The sequence below is a fragment of the Muscardinus avellanarius genome, assembly GCF_963383645.1.
Source record: "Muscardinus avellanarius genome assembly, chromosome: 16".
Taxonomy (NCBI): Eukaryota; Metazoa; Chordata; class Mammalia; order Rodentia; family Gliridae; genus Muscardinus; species Muscardinus avellanarius.
In genome coordinates this window covers 57,849,501-57,869,132 of record NC_137802.1, presented here as the reverse complement: position 1 = coordinate 57,869,132, position 19,632 = coordinate 57,849,501, and the positions used below count along the sequence as shown (strand labels likewise).

The window sequence follows — 19,632 nt, the reverse complement described above, 5'->3', positions numbered from 1 at the left end:
GAAATCAGAAAACTAACATTTCACATTACTATGCCCTCATCCAAAGACTCCATTTAAGTTTGAATATTTGTTCAGTAATATCCTTTATAGCAGAAGGATACAATTTGGGCTTATGCACATCATTTAGTTTTTCATTTCTCTTAATCTGGACGATTTTTGTCTTTGAAATTTCATGACTGATATTTTGGAGCATAGATTCCCAAAATTATTGGCTTATTGCCCCCCATTTAGAAAATAATTACTCAGCACCCCCTTGGGCACATCCACTGACACTTTATTTTTATTAATGCTCACCTTCCCCAACAGCACCCATGGTTACTACTGTCCCTTAGATCAGTCCAGGATGCTTCCTTCCTTGTGATATCACCTCATTTGGGGGATGTATACTTTGGAAGATTACAAAACAATAGGCCAATTGTTTTGTTCAATGATTTTCAATTAGAATTTAGATCTTGATTTAATTCAAGTTATGCTTTTTTGGCAGAAATATCACAAATGTGATATTGGTTAATTTTGATCACTTGGCACTGTCTATCAAAAATTTTCACTTATTTATCCTTTTGTAATTAATAACTACTTTTCAAGGGGGACTGAAATTATATAAATGGTCCATTTCTCAATTTTTTTTTTCCAGGTCTGGGGATGGAACCCAGGAGCATTCGACCTCCGAGCTACCCTCCCTGCCCTATTTTTTATTCTTTTATTTTTTGAAACCAGGTCTCACTGAGTGTCAGAGGGCCTCACTAAGCTGCTGAGGCTGTCCGCAAACCGCGATCCTCCGGTCTCAGCCTCCCGAATGCTGGGATTACAAGCGCGCGCCACCACGCCCGGCCTCAATGTGATTTTTGTAGCAAAATATATATAACAAAATTTGCCCTTTTGGGAAGACTTATAAACCAATGGAGTAGAATAGAAGATTCAAAAACAAATCCAATGCTTAAAACTAATTAATTTTTTTTACAAAGGGGCCAAAAATATACACTGGGAAAAAGATAGCCTTCTTGACAAATGGTATTGGTGAAATTGGTTATCCATATGCAGAAAAAATAGAAACATATCCTACTTTTTCACTTTGCACAAGAGTCAATTCAAGACTGAAAATTAGACCAGAGCCTTTGCTATTTTTTTTTTAATTTTTTTTTGTGGTACTAGGGGTGGAACCCAGGGGCTTTTCTACCTCCGGGTTACACTCCCAGACCCATTTTATACTTTATTTGGAAACAGGGTTTCACTTAATTGCTGAGAGCCTCACTCAGTAGCTGAGGCTGGTTTTGAACCTGTGTGATCCTCCTGTCTCAGCCTCCTCAACACTGAAATTACAAGCGTGCGCCACCACACCTGGCTTTGCTATTATTTTAAGGGAGCAAAGGACCAACACTCTAACATATAGGCACAGATAAACTTCCTAAAATACCTCAAAGACACAAAAAATAAATTAGGATTAATATGTGAGATTGCATTAAAGCAAAAAGCTTGTGCAGTAAATGAAACTATCACTGTATGTATATACCACATTTCATTTATCCTTTCGTCTGTTATTGACCACTTGGATGATTATTTCTAACTTTTGCTATTATGAATAATGATAACATGAATTTTGATATAAAAGTATTTTTACCCTGGGCAGGGCAGAAAATGCCTATATTCCCAGCTAGTCAGGAGGCTGAAAGGCAAGAGGATTGCAAGTTTGAGGCCAGCCTGGGCAACTTAGTATGGCCCTGTCTCAAAATAAAAATTAAAAAGGGTAGTTTTGTTTCCTTTTTTTTGTGTAGATACCCAGAAGTGGTATTGCTGGATTGAATGATAGATTTGTTCCCATTCTTCTGAGGATTCTCCATACTGTTTCCTTTCCAAAGTGGTTGTAATAATTTGCAATCCCACCAACAATGTCTTAAGAGTTCCCACTTCTCCACATCGTTGCCAACATTTGTTATTGTTCATGTTTTGAATGACTGCCATTTTAGTTGGAGTTAGGTGAAATCTCAGGGTAGTTTTTTTTTTGTTGTTTTTTTTTTTTTTGTGTGTGTGTGTGTGTGTGTGTGTGTGGTACTGGGGTTCCTGGAAGCCCTTCTACCTCTGGGCTACACTCCCAGACCTATTTTATATTTTTATTTGGAAACAGGGTATCTTTTGACTTCGAACCTGTACGATCCTCCTGCCTCCACCTCCCAGGCACGGGGATTACAAGCATACGCCACCATGCCCGGCCTCAGGGTAGTTTTGATTTGCATCTCTCTGATTGCCAATTATGTTGAGCATTTTTTCATGCATTTATTGGCCATTTGAATTTCTTCTTTTGTGAAGTGTCTATTTAGTTCACTTGCCCATTTTTTGATTGGATGATTTGTTTTTTTAGAGTTGTTTCTTGAGTTCTAGATATTAGTTCTCTATTGGAGGTGTAGATAGCAAAAATCTTCTCCCATTCTGTTGGCTCTCCATTTAGGTTCTTGAAAGTTTCCTTTGCTGAACAGAAGCTCTTTAATTTCATGCAATCCCATGCATTGATTCGCCTTTTGGTTTGTCGTGCCTTTGGGGTCTTGTTGAAAAAGTTTTTAACTGTGCCTATGTGTTGCAGTGTTAGACCTTTGCCCTCTTCAAGAAGCCTTACTAATCCATGTGTTATCTATGTTCATAGCTGCACAATTTACCATAGCCAAACTATGGAACCAGCCAAGATGTCCATCAACAGACGAATGGATTACAAAACTGTGGGATATGTACACAATGGAATTTTACTCAACTATAAAAAAAATACAATTGCGGTATTTTCAGGGAAATGATGGATCTTGAGGACATTATGCTAAGTGAGATTAGTCAGTTGCAAAAAGTAAGGAATCGGATGCTTTCCCTAATATATGAAAGCTAAGGTGAAAGAGGTCATAGGAGGAACTACAGGTGAAAACAGAGATCCTACAGAGGAGCAAATAAGACAACCTAACTGTGGAGATGGGAGGTGGGGAGAGGGAAATGCTTTAAAGCACATGATGTACTTATTCATATCAAAGTCAACCACTAAACCAAGCATGGGAGGGAGGGCTGGGGATGGAGTGAGGTGGGGACTGGGTGGGGGCTGGCTAGGTGATGTGTACATTTATGCCTATACAAGTTTTTTTTTTTTTACCCCATTACGATGTATAAATACAATGCACGAATAAAAAATTAATAAAAAAGAGAAAAAAGAAAAAAATTAAAAAGGGCTGGAGATATAACTCGATGGTACAGCAGTCCTGTCTTCAAGCCCCAGTACCAAAAAAAAGACAATCTTCAGTAAACTTCTGCCTATTATTTTTATCACCCATTAATGTTCTCAGTTGAATTAATTACTATCATGCTTGTGAAGTAGTGCATTTTCTATATTATTTTTAACCTCATTTATCTATCTACATTAGTGTGAACTTCTTAATTCCTATTTTCTTCAGTGGGTTATAATCTGTTACTGTCAGACGGGCGTTGTGGTGAACACTTGTAATCCCAGCGCTTGGGAGGCTGAGGAATGAGGATCGCACAGGTTCAAAGCCAGCCTCAGCTACTTAGTGAGGCTTTCAGCAACTTAGTGAGATCCTGTTTCCAAATAAAGTATAAAATAGGTCTGGGAGTATAGCCCGGAAGTAGAAAGCCCCTGGGTTCCACCCTCAGTACCCCCCCCAAAAAAAATCTCTTACTGTCAGTGTTTATTGTGCTAGATTTGCCCAGGATAAGGCCCTTTTACTTGGCTCTTGTGACCTTTCAATATATTCTTAAATTTTTTTGAACACTTCTTTGCTTCTGGCACAAGATGTTTCAGGCTCATCTTGTTCTTTTCCTTTCCATGCCATGGAATCAATCATTTCTCCAAGATGCTCTGGTTTTTCTTAGGGGAAGAAAGTATTTAGAATACCAAGAGCTGTATACTAGGTATGCTCATTGTTATTGAGATATTACTTCCTTCAGGCTCACTCAAGGGGCAGTGAGACAGTATTTATAGATGAATGTATATAAAATAAGTATATACATACACATACCTTATATTTGTTTTTATTTGTAAATACATACACATTCACTTCATAGGGACATCTCTAACTTCAACTCAGTACCAGAAGATTAACTTTAAGCTTTTTTTTTTCCCCCCCTGGAAAAGTTGTAACTCTTCTACAAAAGTGGGAACACAGGTTCAATTATTTTTTCTTACTTACATGTAACATATCATTGCCAACCTGCACACATTCTTCTCACCCCAGTTTGGCTTCCACTCCATGCCAGAGAGACCACAATCACCACTTCTCTTATAGTCAAGGCTCATTTTTTTTTCTGTCCAAACATCGGGATATACTTCACACATATAACCTTTACTTCTAGAAGTATAAATGTCACCCTCTTGAAGTATAAACTTCAGTGGCTTGTAGTTTTTTCATAAGGTTATGTAACTATTACCATGATGTAATTTCAGAATACTTTAATCACTCCAAAAAGAAACCCTACTAAGGTTCATTTTTGTCATGAAGTTTAGATCCCTAAAATTCCTGATCTCTAGCAGTTATTTTGCAGCCTTCTCACTACAGACTGTAGCATTCTTTCTATACAATGAGCTCTTTAGGTTCACCTTCTAGACAATTTCTGAATGGTTAACAACTATAAGAATTATTACTTTTTAAACTTTTTTCACTGAGAGATGTGAAACAATCAGTCTAAGTTTCCTGTGCCCTGCTCTACTCATTTTCAAAATAAATTTGTTTCCGAATAAAGAACTTACAGAAGTCACACAAAAATGATCCATGTAACTCAAAATGTGATGTGGAAAAATTTACATAATTTACATAAATGAGTACTTGCTTACATTAACTTGTCAACATATCCTCAGGTTTTAAGTTCAGAGACAATTACTTTCACCCTGTAACAATTCACAGCAGCACAGATCTACAGTATATTACAAAATTTCTTTTATGAAGTCACATATGTCCCTTCCCATAGCAAGGTTTAGCTGTAGTGTCATATGGTTAGATATCAAAACACAACAGTTTATTATCACTTAGGTTATTCAATATTACATATTGAATGACTCCAAGTGCCAAAAAAGTAAGATTTTTATTGTTATTATTCAGTTTAATGTTTATCTAACAACTCTTTTACTAAAGTCACCAATAGGGATCAGAGGAAGGATATGTTTATTTCTGCATACTAATACTGAACTCAACTGTTCCATCTGTGGAAACTCTATGTAGAACTCTTAGTGAATTTGTATCAGAGGTTCTATTTTCCTCTTCAATGTCCAAGAGGTAACATAGATTTCTTAGCCACAGAACAGATATAAAAGTTAATTATGTTATAAATATTTAGATTTACATAGTATTTCCTCACTAATAATGGAAAACTTATTCCTTGGTCAAATAAAAAGATAAAGCTGCTTTCTTCAAATATATTAATAAACCAATCACCCCTCCTATAGGTTAAAGTAATAGTTTCCAATATTTTTCTCATCATTTAATTCTAGACTGCTAGATAATCCAGGATTCTATTTCACTTTCTCAAAAAAAAAAAAAAATTGTGGTTTTGGTAGCCCTGAGGATTGAACCCAGGGATACTCTACTAAGGAGTACTTTTTATTTTTATTTTGAGAAAGGTCTCTAAGTTGCTAAGGTTGGCTTTGAACCTGCAATCCTCCTCTTTTAGCCTCCCAAGTACTGGAATTATACAAGTGTGCCACCTCACCCAGCTCCAAAGAGTTATTTTGATAATTACCAAATATTATCTATGTGCAGGTTAAGAATCATTATAAGAATTTATGTAACTTGAAGGAGATATAGCCATTAATTTAGAAAAATTTATAATCTATGGGGAAAATAAATTATTATTACAAAATTTTATATTCTGACAACTTATTTATTTAGCATATACTTATATAATACTTATATACAAGTAACTAAGCACTTTACAGATATTAATATATAATAAGCACTTTACATATATTAGCTTACTTAATCTTTCTAGCTTTATGAAGTAGTTATTATACTCAGTTTAGGCAGATGAGAAAACTGGGACACAGAGAACTTAAATTGCCTGCTCAAAGTCACACAAGCAGTAAATAGTAGAACAAGTATTACAGGCCGGGCTTCCAACTCCAGAATGCATGCCTCTAATTAGAATGACATAATGCTGACTTCACTGAAATAAATGGAGCAAATATTTAAATAAGAGAAATAAAAAGGCTGGGGTGTAGATCAGTGGGCTAACTAAACTAAAATAAACAAAAGTACCATATTAGTAGACATACTGCTTATATATTTTAATCTCAATAATTATAACAGCATGTTCTAAATATCAAATATAAAAGTGTGAGTGAATATCAAATAAGAGAATCAATGAAGGTTTCTTAAGGAACAGACAGCTTCAATCTTTCTTACTAGTCTCAGTACTTTTTTTGGTGGTACTGGGGGTGGAACCCAGGGCTTTCTACCTCCTCGCTATACTCCCAGACCTATTTTATACTTTATTTGGAAACAGGGTCTTACTAAGTTGTTGAAGCTGGCTTCGAATCTGTGGGATCCTCCTGTCTCAGCCTCCCAAGTGCTGGGATTACAAGTGTGCACCACTACACTTGGCTTTCCTCAGTACTTTCAACTACTAACTCGGAAAGAAGTTAGAGAATTCATTCATGAATGTTAATATCAGTGTTATTTACAATAGTTAAAAAATGGAGACAATTTAAATATCCATCAGCTGATGAATAGGCAAATATAATGTGGTGCATTCCCATAATGGGACACTATTCATTCATAATAAAGCAATGCTACCGTATGAATTTTTTTTTTTTTTTGGCAGTACTGGGGCTAGAACCCAGGGGTATTCTACCTTCAAGCTATACCCCCAGCCTTATTTTTATTCTTTTATTTTGAAACAGGGTCTCACTGAGTTGCGGAGGGCTTCACTAAGTAGCTGAGGCTGTCTGCAAACCATGATCCTCCAGTCTCAGCCTCCTGAATGCTGGGATTACAAGTGTGCACCACTACACCGGCTTGAATGGATCTTAACAATATTGTGCTAAGTTGAAGATGACAGACATCAGAAACCATATACTGCATAATTTCGTATGATGTAAAGTGGAACAGGCAAACTTGGATATACAGAAGATAGATTAGACACTGATTAACGTTGAGATGTGGTGGGAATTGACTATTAAGAATACTGAAGCCGGGTGTGGTGGCACACGCTTATAATCCCAGTGGTTAGGAGGCTAAGACAGGAGGATCACACAGGTTCAAAGCCAGCCTCAGCTACTTAAACTCTCAGCAACTTAATAAGACTCTGTTTCCAAATAAAGTATAAAATAGGTCTGGGAGTATAGCCCAGAGGTAGAAAGCCCCTGGGTTCCACCCCCAGTACCACAGAAAGAAAGAAAGAAAGAAAGAAAGAAAGAAAGAAAGAAAGAAAGAAAGAGAAAGGGAGAGAGAAGGAAAGAAGGGAAGGAGGAAAGAAAAGAATACTGATTATTTTGGGAAAATGATGAAAATTAATGGTAATAGTTGCACAACTCTAAATATACTAAGAATTACCAAGGTTAGTACTTTAAAAGGGTGAATTTTAGGGCACATAAATTACAACTCCCAAAGTTGCTATCAATAAATACAAAACAACAATAAGAAGACAGTACAGATAAAACCCATCTATCCATCACCAAACTTCCTCCAATGGGTTACTGAAAGTATAAAAATGATACAACAGAAAACAATCAAGTAGACTATATTAAATTTTGCCAGGTTTTACATAAACTCTGTTGTTGGATTTTGTTGAGCATGCTTTGTGTATAATTCTATAAAATTTTACGACTTGTATGGACTTGGATACCAACACTGTATCAAGAATCAGAATGGTTTTGTTACCACAAAGGAACTCCCTCCTGTGCTACCTTTCCCCCTTCTCTAACCACTGGAAGCTATTAAATTTGCTCTATCTCTATATAATCTCGTATTTTGAGAATGTTATATAGGTGAAATTATATAATATGTAAACTTTTCAGACTGGCTTTTTAAAACTTCAGCATAATTTGTATCCATCCGAATTCTTATCCAGACTATCTCATTCCTTTTCATTTCTGAGTAATAATTCATCCCACAGATCACTACATTTCACCACTCATACGCTGAAAGAACAATTGAGTTGTTCCCAGTTTTTGGATCTTTTGTAATTAAGCAGCTATAAACAACTAGGTACCTTTTATATGATCAGAAGCTTCCATTTTTTTTGAGATAAATACTCAGGAATAAACTGCTAAGTTGTATTCCTGCTGGGTTGACGGCAAGAATATGCTTAACTTTTTCAAAGTATCTTCCAAGTTGTTCTTCAGAGTGGCAGTGCCATTTTATATTTCAACAAGCAATTTGTGACTGTGGTCTAGTTAGCCATTCCTATATTTATGTAGTCATATCTTACTGGGGTATTTAATTTACCAAATGGCTAATGATGTTGAACATCTTTCCATGTGTATTTCAATGAGGTACCTGTGTATCCTCTTCAGTGAATCAACGATCTTTTAAAAGATTTCATGTTATAGGAAAATCTTTTTTATTTATCCATGTAGTTCTAATTCCCCATGTTTCTAATCCCTTTTGTGAAGAGGCAAATATGGTACCTATTTGAGTAGTTCAAATGATGGATACTAATTAAATGCCAGAGAACGTATACCTTAATGTTTAGATCTTCCATTTAAAGTTCCTGTCCTAAGCAGCATCTGGCCAGGGCCTTCTTGATCTATCATAACATGGCAGAAGGCACAATATGGTCAAATGGAGCAAGTGTGCTAATTGCAGTTTCTCCTTTTTACAAAGCCACTAACTCCATCAGAGAGGCCTCCGCCCCATGATTTACCTAACCCTAATTATCTGTCAAAGAGCTACCTCCAAATACCATAAATACATATGAATTTAGCAATTAAATTTTCAACACATGCACTTTTGGGGGGGATGCTTTTTTTTTTAACATAGCAGGATTGCACCCAGGGGCATTCTACCTTCGAGCTACACCCTCAGCCCTACGTTTTATTCTTTATTTTGAAATAAGGTCTTGCTAAGTTGCAGAAGGGCTCACTAAGTTGCTGAGGCTGGCTACAAACCTGCCACCCTCCTGTCCTAGCCTCCCAAGTACTGGGATTACAAATGTGTACCATCCTGCCTGGCTGGGGGATGCATTTAAACCATGTAAAATGGGTGCAATTTTATTTTAATTCGTCCTATTTCTGTCTTCAAGGAAAGTTGATACAAAAATTATCACTGTTTGAATTTTAAAAATTCATACTTATGTTCCCAGTACTTGGGAGGCTGAGGCAGGAGAATCGCAGATTCCCAGTCAGCCTCAGCTTCTTAGAGAGGCCCTCCACAAATTAGTGAAACCCTATTTTAAAATAAAGAATAGCCGGGCGTGGTGGCGCATGCTTGTAATCCCCATGCTTGGGAGGCGGAGACAGGAAGACCAGCCTCACTGGCTTAAGAGACCCTGTTTCCAAAAAAAGAAAACCAAAAACAACAAAACAACAACAACAACCACCATAAAATAGGTCTGAGAGAGCCGGGTGTGGTGGCACATGCTTGTAATCCCTGCACTTGGGAGGAGACAGGAGGATTGCGCAGGTTCGAAGCCAGCCTCGCTGGCTTAGGAGACCCTATTTCCAAATTAAAAAAAAATATATAAAAAAAAGGTCTGGGAGTGTAGCCCGGAGGTAGAAGGGTTTTCAGGAACCCCAGTACCCCCCCCCACACACACACACACGTCTGGGAATGTACCCTGAAGATTCTAGAAAGCCCCTGGATTCCATTCCCAGTGCTGAAAAAACAAATTCATACTTATGCTTTCCGATGAGGTTTTCCCACTGTGTAAAAAACACATTCAATACTTTTCCAATGGCAAATGGTAAACAATTTTACGTGACCATTCTCATCAGTTAACAACTTAAGGTGAAACAACAGCAGTAAGTGGAGAGAAGCCAATACATTTAAGAAATATTGTACAAAGCAAAGGAAGTGCTAAAAAGTACAGAGAAGAAATAATTACACTTGTCTGGGGAAGGTAGAGGGAAGAAGATGATAAAGAGGGCTACTAAAGGAATCCATATTTGAAATTAATAGTATAGATAAATTCAATATTTGATAGTAAATTTAAAGAAAAAGAACAGAGGGAATAATTGATTCGAATTCTGACTGATAAATTCAATATAAATACAAAATTCTAAGATGAACACTGACTAAATGCAGCATGTTTAATGTTGTTGTGAAGTTTTTGTTTGTTTGTTTTGTGTGTATGTGTGGCACTGGGATTAAATTCAGGAACAGGGACATTCTACCTGAGCTATTAGCTCCAGCCCAATCTGTTTTTCATTTTGAAAGACAGACCTTTTGTTCGGTTGCTGCCTCACTAAAATGCCAAAGCTGGTCTCAAACCTGTGATCTCCTGTCAGTCTCCTAAGTACTGGGATTACAAGCACGTGCCACCATGCCAGGCTAAAAGAGTGTTTTAAGTTTATTTCTGGAACAATGTTTATAGCAATACAACTAGCAGTAATAATACTAACAATGACCAATACTTACTGAGATATTACTGTCTGGTATATTTCTTACAACACAATATTCCTTATCTTGAAGATAGCAAAAATAAGGCAAATAAAGATTAAGTTCTTATTTGTACATGGTTCAGAAAGTAACAGGTGACCATTTCAGTCCAGGTTTTCTGGCTCCTAAGTTTATGTTCTTAACCACTTCATCATTCTGCCAAGAAATATGTGATTATTAAGTACCAATTGCCTATATGGTTATTTTAACAATTTTCAGCAGAATTATCTGATGATAAGCCGGGCGTGGTGGCGCACGCTTGTAATCCCCGCGCTTGGGAGGTGGAGGCAGGAGGACAGCGCAGGTTCGAAGCCAGCCATGCTGGCTTAAGAGACCCTGTTTCCAAATAAAAAAGTATAAAAATAGGTCTAGGAGTGTAACCCGGAGGTAGAAGGGCTTCCAGGAACCCCAGTATCACCAAAAAAAAAAAACAAAAAACAAAAAACAAAAAAACCCCCAAAAAACAAAAAACAGAATTATCTGATTATAGACAATATAGGGAAACACTTAATACTTATTAATGAGTATTTCTGGTATGTATAGCACTGTTAGATGTTACATACAAATTTATCAACAAGGGACATGGTCTCCATCATTAACCAGCTTACAGTTGCTCGGCATGGTGGCACATGCCTGCAATCTAGCAACTCCAGAGGCTGAGGCAGGAGGATCATAAGTTAGAGGCCAGACTGGACAACTTAGCAAGAGCCTGGTTCAAAGTAATATTAAAAAGCACTGGGGATGTAGATCACCCTTACAAAATAGGAGTTTGTAAAAAAAAAAAAAGTCAGTGCTGGATGTCAGAATACATTTTACTCTTTATCTTTCTTAATGATGCTAATTCTCAACTCAGCAATGGTTTACATTTTACAACATTAGCTAATGTGTACAGGATTAAATAGAAACTTTCCCAAGATGTGACTATCTAATAGGTAATATATCCAAATCTCTAATCTATATTCCTAAAATGGTAGGGTATACCCAAATATTCTCAGTTTGGGTATATTTGGCAAACACTCTATCTCTAGTTCTATACTCTCTTAATTCTTTACATTCTCTTAGCATTTTTACATTGGGCCATTTATATTTTCCTTTATAAGCTATTCACCATAAACTGCTTACTTCTTATCTATTTAAATATGACATCACTTTGTGCCATATTAGCTAATAAAGAACCTATGTGCTCTAACAGAATTGTCAAAACTATGATTAGATTGTCCAACTGCTAAAGCAAACTTTGTTGTATTTCCATTTCTTAGGTGTTAAATTTTCCTTTCCCTTTTTACTGTTTTATATTGGTGCGTTATAATTATACATAATAGTGGAGAGTCACTGTCACATATTCATACATACACATAACAAAATTTGATGAATTTCACTGCTAAGTACCTCACCTTCCCCTCCCTTACTTCCTCACATGGATCTCCTTCCTCTACTCTACTAGTCTCCCTTCTATTTTTGTGAGGTCCCCTCCTCCCCTTTTACTCTCCTGCTTCCACATATGAAAAACAACAGATGGCCCTTGACTTTCTGAGATTGGCTTATTATATTTAACATGATGTTCTCCAGTTCATTCTCCTGCAAATGAAATAATTTCATTCTTCTTTATGGCTCCATTGTGTATACAACATTTTCTTTATTCGTTCATTGAATAGACACCTAGACTACTTCCATAACCTGAAAACTGTGAATTGCACTGCTATAACGTGGGTATGCATGTATTTTGTGTGTGTGCGTGCATGCGTGCGTGTGTGTGTGTGTGTGTGTGGTACTGGGGTTCCTAGAAACCCTTCTACCTCCAGGTTACACTCCCAGACCTATTTTATATTTTTATTTGGAAACAGGGTCTCTTAAGCCAGTGAGGCTGGGTTCGAACCAGCGCGATCCTCCTGTCTCCGCCTCCCAAGCGCGGGGATTACAAGCGTGCACCACCAGGCCCTGCTGCACGTATTACTATAGTATGCTGACATTAGTTATTTTGGACCAATACTGAGTGGCATCATTAGGTGATATGGTGGAAATTTTCCTTTTCTGATGAATACTGAAAAGTAGGTAACTACTAAAGCAGGGGCCCACATTTGTCCCAATAAGTATGAAAAAGATGTGAGAGCCATTCCATATTCTTCTAGAACTGAGCTTCTGGTTTGAGAACCACTGCCTCCCGGTTAAGAATCAAGTCAATAGCCTCTTGCATATCTTCACTAGTAGAGTAGCTGGTTTTAAGGCTTCAACTCACATTTCTTAGTTCCTTTGAAGATTAGAGGAAGAAACAAATTAAATAAGAGTGGCAAAGTATTGACAACTGTTACATGCAGATGTTGGTAAAATGGGTGGGGGTGTACATATAAAACTTTCCACAATAAAACCTTTTTGGGCTTGGGCACATGACTTTACTTCATATTAGGATGCTTGAAATGTGCCTGGATGGCCTGTACTTGGTGTTCTAACAGAAGAACTTCTCTCTAGATGATGTTCTTTCAGCCTGAGCCTTGGAATGAACACACATACATGCCAGCCCTACTTTAACTCTAGACCTTTCCAGGCAACCTGTAGCCCAAATAAGAGCTATTTTAACCAATACCTGTTACCTACCAAGTAAGGAAAAATGCATAATATTGGTTGCTATAAGTTTAGAGGTGGCTTGCTAGGCACTCTTATTGTGAGCATTTACTTTTAGATATTTAGTTTGATATCAATACAACACTAATTAGCAAACTAAAATAAAATCTTCTTGGCTGGTCTTATCCTCCCTTCCTTCCTTCCATTTATTGTGGTACCGGGGATTGAAGCCAGGGGCACTCTACCATTGAGCTACATCCCCAGTCCTTTTAACTTTCTGAGACAGGGTCTAAGTTGCCTAGGCTGCTTTGAACTTGTAATGTCCCTGCTCCAACCTCCTGAGTCAGTGGGAATGCAGCCATGCACCACTGTATCTGGCTCAATATATTTCCTTAGTCACCTCCATACTGATTCCCTTCTATCTAGCTGCCACCCCATTTCAGATGCTATTCTTTCTACATCTTACTCATCAAATGAACTCTTTTTTTGAAGATATAATTTATATCAATAAACTATATCTATATAAAATATACAATTTCATGAATTTTGACAGATAATATTTTTATCTGTAAACTATAAAAATGAAGGTATTGAACATTTTATTACCTTTGAAGGTTTTATGTCCTTCTGCAGTCAAATACTTTCTCAACTCCTAGCTACAGGTAGCCACTGATCTACTTTCTGATACTTGTATTAATTTATATTTTCTATAAATTTATAAGTGAAGTTAAATAGCATGTATTCATTTTAGTCTAGCTTTTTTCATTCAGTCCAATATTTTAAAAACCTTTCCAAGTTATTGAGTGTTTTAATGGTTTGATCCCTTTTATAATTGAGTGATTGTTCTTTTTATGGATATACCACATTTTAAAATTTGTTTTCATGCTGATGGACCCTGGATTGTTTTCAAGTTTTGACTACTATATATAAAGGTGCTAATAACATTCACATAAAAGTTTTTAGTGCATATATGCTTCAGTTTCTCTTTGGCCAATACAGAGCTGTGGAGTGATTGGGTTATAAAGCTTAAAATTTCAACTTTATGAGAAACTGCCAGTTTCCAAAGTGATTGTTCAGTTTAAACTCTCATAAGCAATGTCTGAGAATTTGTATCCTCACCTACACTTGGTATTATCTTTTTTAACCATACTAATGAGTACATAGTAGAACCTCATTCTGTTACTATTTTTGTTATTTTTAGCAGTAATGGGGATTGAGTAGCACTCTACCACTGGGCTACATCCTTAGCCCTTTTTATTTTTTCTTTTGAGACAGGGTCATGTTATGTAAATAGGGTTGGCCTTAAACTTATGCTCTTCTAGCCTCAGCCTTGGCCTCCTGAGTAAGCTGGGATTCTAGGTGTGAGTTGTGCCCCATTCTGGTTTTAATTTACATTTCTCTGATGACTAATAATGTTGAATATCTTTTCATGTGTTTATTGGCCATTCTTCCATCCTCTCTTAGGAACGACTGTTCAAATTTTCTGTCCATTTAAAAATAGGTTGCTTTCTTGTTAATTAGTTGTAAAACTTGGTAACTTATATTGGACACAAACCTGTCAGATACCTGAATACTAAGATCTCCTATTCTATGCCTTGCTTTTCCATTTTCTAAAGAGCGCTTTTTATTTATTTGTTTTTTTTTTTTTTTACAGTACTGGAGATTGAATCCAAGAGTATTCTACCTCCAACCTACACCCCCAGCCCTACTTTTTATTCTTTATTTTGAGACAGGGTCTCCACTAAGTTACAGAGGGCCTCACAAAGTAGCTGAGGCTGTCCATGAACCTGTGATCCTCCTGCCTTAGCTTTCCAAGTACTACAATTACAGGTGTGTGCCACCATGCCTGCTTATAATCTATTTTAAGTGAACTTTTGTATGTGATATGAGGCAAGAGCCAGTGTTCATTTATCCACTAGATTTTCCTGATGTCTACTAACAATGTAAATCCTTTAACTTTGTTGTTCTGTGAAAAATTAATTCAGCTATTTTAGGTCAGTTGTATTTCTCTATAAATTTCAGAATCAGCTTGTAAATCTTCACAAACATTTTTTTCTTGAGATTGTGTTGAATCCATTTGGTGAAAACTGTTATGCTAACACTGTTGAATCTTATAACCCATGACTATGCTACCTTTATGCTTATCTGAACCTTCTTTAAAAATGTTTTACTTTGTTTTAAAGGTAAGATGTTTTACTGGTGCATTACAATTGCACATAGTAGTGAAAATCACATGATAACTTTATATATGCACATGTCATCGTCATCTTCGTCGTCACTGTGATGCTGGGGACTGAATTTGGGGTTTTGCTTATGCAAGCATTCAACCATTGAACTACCTCCCCACCCCTTTTTAAAGTTATTTTGAAACAGAATCTTGCTAAGTTTTCCGGACTGACCTCAAATTTCAAGTGGGTAGGATGTGTGTGTGTGTGTCACCGTACCCAGCAATTTAATTTTAGTGTATAGGTCTTGCTCAAATTTTGTTAAACTTATCCCTAGATATTTCATGATTTTGAATACTTTTGTTAAATGCTCACAAATTTAGGTTAAAAATTCTGCTTTATACTTACTGGTTTTACAATACAGTAGGATACAAACACAATGTACAATTAGGTGAAAAAGTTGTTTTTTTTTTGTTTCTTTGTATTGGGAACTAAACACAGAAGCATTCTACCTCTAAGCTATACTCCTAGATGTGTGTGTGTGTGTGTGTGTGTGTGTGTGTGTGTGTGTGTGTAAATGTATGTATGTATGTATGTATGTATGTATGTATGTATTTTTTATTTATTTTTTTGTGGTACTGGGGTTCCTGGAAACCCTTCTATTTCTGGGCTACACTCCCAGACCTATTTTTATACTTTTTTATTTGGAAACAGGGTCTCTTAAACCAGCGTGGCTGGCTTCGAACCTGCGCAATCCACCTGTCTCCGCCTCCCAAGCGCGGGGATTACAAGCGTGCGCCACCACACCCAGCTTATATGTATGTATTTTTGAAACAGGGTCTCACTAAGTTGCTGACATGGTCTCTAAACCTGATATCATCCTGTCTCAGCCTCCCAAGTACTAGGATTACAGGTGTGTGCCCGATGTGTCACCATGCCTAGCTCGAAAAAGGCTCTTTGCAATCATAGGCTAAGGCAAAATCATAAAGAGGATTCTATTTAGAAATATAAAATATGTAGTAAAACAAAAGAAGCATGCCTAATTATTTAGGATAAAAATGGCACTGAATAATGTTTTCATAAGTTTAAAAAATTAAAGGAAGAAAACAAAATTAAAAACAACCATCCATTTTTTTTGTTGAACTATGACTATATAGGTGCTTGAAAACAAAGAAATTACAGAATTCACTTTATATGAAACACTTTGTCTACCATGACGTTTACTTGTACTACAGCATATAAAATGCTATTAAGAAATCCAAATAAAAATCCTTAACAAAGCTGGGCGTGGTGGTACAAGCTTGTAATCCCTGCGCTTGGGAGGCTGAGACAGGAGGATTGCACAGGTTCGAAGCCAGCCTCAGTTACTTAGTGAGGCTCTCAGCAACTTAGTGAGACCCTGTTTCCAAATAAAATATAAAAATAGGTCTGGGAGTATAGCCCGGAGTTAGAAAGCCTTTGGGTTCCTCCCCAGTACCACCAAAAGAAAAAAAAAATCCTTAACAAATGTAATGTGTGTGTGTGTGTGTGTGTGTGTGTGTGTGTGTGTGTACACAAATATATACCAAATAACTATTAGTAAGCTCTCTTATCCTATTTAGATTTAAAAACATCCTTCCCAGATGTGGTGGCGCATGCTTGTAATCCCAGCATTCAGGAGGCTGAGACTGGAGGATCACAGTTCACAGACAGCCTCAGCTACTTAGGCCCTCCACGACTTAATGAGACCCTGTTTCAACATAAAGAATAAAAAATAGGGCAGGGGGTGTAGCTCAGAGGTCGAATGCCCCTGGGTTCCATCCCCAGACCTGCAACACACACACACACACACACACACACACACACACACACACACACACACACACATCCTAACTTTGTCACCTTTTAGTATCCTCTAAAAGACACAGCCATTTTAAAAGTGGCTTATAAGGATTCATATAAAAAGATTAATCCCAAATTCTTTGGAAAGCATCTGATGTGGATAAAGGTCTATTTTCAGAAGACCAGTTTAGACCTTAACCTTGCACATGTAGTCATAAAGCCTATAAAACCGTCAACTTGGCCAGCCATCAGTGTCTAAGTGCACTTCTATCCTTGAAATGTTTTATTACAATGCGTAACATAAACAATTAAAAACTAAAATACAAAGAAAGAGTAACATCATCCTTTAATGCCATTTGATTATTAAAAAAATTTTAAAAAGCCGGGCGTGGTGGCGCACGCTTGTAATCCCCGCACTTGGGAGGCAGAGACAGGAGGATCGCGCAGGTTCGAAGCCAGCTGCGCGCGCTGGCTTAGGAGACCCTGTTTCCAAATAAAAGTGTAAAAATAGGTCTGGGAGTGTAGCCCAGAGGTAGAAGGGCTTCCAGGAACCCCAGTACCACCAAAAAAAAAAAAAAAAACCTACCTCCAATCCTGTCAAGCAAATATAAGTTGTGCTAACATGAGCATTACCTCACAAATCATACCCTGACTTCCTAAAGATCCCAGGCTTCTCTCTCATAAGCAAGCAATATTAAAATCTGGAGTATCTTCTAGATATTTTTCCTATGAATGCATGTTTATGTATCTATATAAACCTAATTTATAAAATTTCAGAAATATCAGGCTTGCCGGGCGTGGTGGCACACGCTTGTCATCCCCGTGCTTGGGAGGTGGAGACAGGAGGATCGCGCAGGTTCCAAGCCAGCCGTGCTGGTTTAAGAGACCCTGTTCCCAAATTTTAAAAAGTATAAAAATAAGTCTGGGAGTGTAGCCTGGAGGTAGAAGGGTTTCCAGGAACCCCAGTACCACAAAAAAAGAAAAAAAAAAAAAGAAATATCAGGCTATATGTAATGCTGCTGTAAATAGAAAACTGAGTCATGGAGAAGTTATAGAACATGTCCTAGATCACAAGACTAGCAAGGGAAAAATTAGAATTGAAACACACAATAAGATATTTAACTAAAAAATCACACTAAATTTTAAAATATTTCTTCCCTAAAATTTAGAGAACACTTTTAGAAGGGCTGAGAGTATAGTGTAGCTTGGAGGTAGAGTGTTTGCCTAGCATGTGTAAAGGCTGTGTTCAATCATTAGTATTGCAAATAATAACAAAACACTTTAAGATTGTGTGTTATACCTCAGGATTATGGGCATTTACTATGAGCCAACCATTCAGCTGAGTGCTTTATATGTATTGATCTAATTTAAGGTTATTTCCATTTTTATAGATGAGGAAATAGGCTTAGAAAAGTTAAGAGACTTGCTTGAAATCACACAGCTAAAATTATGGGCAGAAAAGTTATGAAGTGTAGGAAGAATCTATTCTCTTACTTTGGGAACTGTTTATTGATTGTCTTGTTTCATAAAAATAGATTATAAAGCCGGGCGTGGTGGTGCATGCTTATAATCCCAGCATTTGGGAGGCTGAGACAGGAGGATCGCAGTTTGCGGACAGCCTCAGCTACTTAGTGAGGCCCTCTGCAACTCAGTGAGACCCAGTTTCAAAATAAAGAATACAAATAGGGCAGGGGGTGTAGCTCGGAGGTCGAATGCCCCTGGGTTCCATCCCCAAAACCCGCAAAAAAAAAAAAAAAAGATTATAGACTGCCTAATACAAACAAGCTAAATCTTCTACCTTTTAATCTAAGGATAATAAGGGATGTTTAAAGAGCAATATATTTCTGGACTATACTGTTTCCACTTCAAATATTTTGCAATAAACCCTGTTAATGACTCTAAGATCGGAGGGTATTTAAATTCTCTAGGTCTTAGTTTGCCCACTCTAAGGCAATTATTTAACATGAGTCCCTTCCCACTCTGGGAGTTTAGTTATGTTAACATTATCAGTCATCGTCATGGTTGCACTTGCAGAACCAAAGCATATTGTTTACTTATATTTCTCCATATTTTTGGCGCACAACAGTTTTTTGTTTTTTTGTTTTTGTTTTTTTGGTGGTACTGGGGTTCCTGGAAACCCTTATAATTCCGGGCTAAACTCCCAGACCTATTTTATATTTTTATTTGGAAACAGGGTCTCTTAAGCCAGCGCGGCTGGCTTCAAACCTGTGCGATCCTCCTGTCTCCACCTCCCAAGTGTGGGGATTACAAGTATGTGCCACCACGCCCGGCTGCACAACAGTTTTAATAAATAGTGAAACTTAAAATAGATATTCTAGAATCTAATGCTATGTATACTGACGCACTCTATTAGACAAATAAAATATTCTGGATCAATAGTCATATTTCCAAGCAGCTTTCCCTTTACTTTGTAGACTAAAGCATCAATGACTTGCTCTGGTTGGATTCACAATTTCCTTTCACATATGGGATTATGTAGAAAAGTTAGGCAAGTA

At 37.1% G+C, this 19,632-nt stretch overlaps 1 protein-coding gene across 3 annotated transcripts in view; it reads right to left on the bottom strand.

Annotated features, from left to right (window-relative positions):
* Nucleotides 1–19,632, bottom strand: part of TANC2 (tetratricopeptide repeat, ankyrin repeat and coiled-coil containing 2) — a gene marked incomplete at both ends in the record, with an annotated part of 361,064 nt that overhangs the window by 185,486 nt on the left and 155,946 nt on the right. The gene's annotated exons all lie outside the window — the stretch shown is intronic.